This window comes from Prionailurus bengalensis, chromosome A2, assembly GCF_016509475.1.
Source record: "Prionailurus bengalensis isolate Pbe53 chromosome A2, Fcat_Pben_1.1_paternal_pri, whole genome shotgun sequence".
Lineage (NCBI taxonomy): Eukaryota > Metazoa > Chordata > Mammalia > Carnivora > Felidae > Prionailurus > Prionailurus bengalensis.
The window spans coordinates 164047295-164049149 of NC_057348.1; positions in this window are offsets into that span (position 1 = coordinate 164047295).

Sequence of the window (1855 nt, forward strand, 5' to 3'; positions counted from 1 at the left end):
GCCGGGAAGGCGGTGGGCATGCGCAGTAAGGCTTACGGGCGTCCCCCGCTCAGGTGGTTTCAGACCGCGTCTCCAAGGAGACCGGGAGGCGGCTGGCGGTTTTTTCTTCTCATCAACTTCAGTTCCTCTTTAGTGGGTGAAACTGGCAGCATGTTCTTTCTTTCTCTTTCTTTCTTTCTCTCTTTCTTTCTTTCTTTCTTTCTTTCTTTCTTTCTTTCTTTCTTTCTCTCTTTCTTTCTCTCTTTCTTTTTCTTTCTCCTTTCTTTCTTTCCTTTTTTTCTTTCTCTTTACTTCTTCCTTCTCTCTCTCTCTCTCTCTCTCTCTCTCTCTCTCTCTTTCCCATAAACAAAGCAGTAACTGAGCAGGCAGGGCTTTGTGTCCATTTGTGGGTTAAAAGCCTCTGGCTGGCAGTACATGTGATTCATGGTTAATTCTGAAAAAAAAGTACACTAACTTTGAGAGAATCTTTGTAATTAAATAATTATAATAATAGTCATTACAGTTAACAGTTAACAATGCTTAGTATGTGTCCTAAGTGCTTTATATTTAATAATTAGTTAAATCCACACAGTCCAATGAGGTAGTTACTATTATCCCCGTGTATTACAGATGAGGAAACTGAGGCACAATTTTGGCCCACATTACTTTGGTGAACAGATTGTACTGAGTCAACAAATTAATGAGAGCTAGGAAAGGAAGAGCATGAATGCAAACTGTTCTTCAAAGAAACTTGGTTGCGGGGCACCTGGGTGGCTCAGTGAGTAATCGTCTGACTTCAGCTCAGGTCATGATCTCGCGGTTTGTGAGTTCAAGCCCCGCGTCGGGCTCTGTGCTGACAGCTCAGAGCCTGGAGCCCGCTTCGGATTCTGTGTCTCCCTCTCTCTCCGCCCCTCCCCTGCTTGCACTCTGTCTCTCAAAAATAAAATAAAAACATTAAAAATTTTTGTTTAAATAAATAAGAATGGGGCACCTGGGTGGCTCAGTCGACTGGGCGTCCGACTTCGGCTCAGTCCATGATCTCACGGTCTGTGAGTTCGAGCCCTGCATCAGGCTCTGTGCTGACAACTTGGAGCCTGGAGCCTGCTTCGGATTCTCTCTCTCTCTCCGCCCCTCCCCTGCTTATGCTCTGTTTCTGACTTTCTCTATCTCAAAAATAAATAAAAATTTTAAAAAGTAATAAATAAAAAACTTGGTTGTGAAGGAAGGAGATACATAGTAACAAGAAGAAATCGAGCAAGAGTCGTGACGAAGGCAAAGCCTGGGGCACATTTAAATGCTGACAGGAAATGGGGTATCTGCGTGGCTCAGTTGGTTAAGTGCCGGACTCTAGACTCCAGCTCAGGTCATTATCCCAGGGTGGTGGGATTGACCCCCACATCAGGCTCTGTGCTAAGCAAGGAGCCTGCTTGGGATTCTCTCCTTCTCTCTCTCTCTCTCTCTGCCCCTCTTCCACTCTCTCTCTAAAATAAAAATTAAAAAAAAAAATGTATGTGATAGGAAAGAGCTGTAGAAACATACTGGTTAAAGATGCCATCGGAGAAAGAATGCTCTTTCACTGTGAGCAGAGACTAGGCTCAAAAATGGGTGCAGATGCAGCTATATTCTGGGGTAGGAAGCTCAAAGAGGTTGAGGAAGGTCAAGGCTCAAGGGTGTTGTTTTTCTCTGAAGTAGAAAGCAAGGTAGTGCGAATCCAGCCTCCAGTTGAATTCCTCTTGTGAAAAGCAAAGTGTGCACCTAAGTTGACTGCCTGAATTAATGTTACCATCTACAGGCTCTCCCAAAAGCCTTCCTCCAAAACCCATTCTCAGTTCATGCCGAACACGGAGCACTGGTGATTGACCAAAGTACTATACCA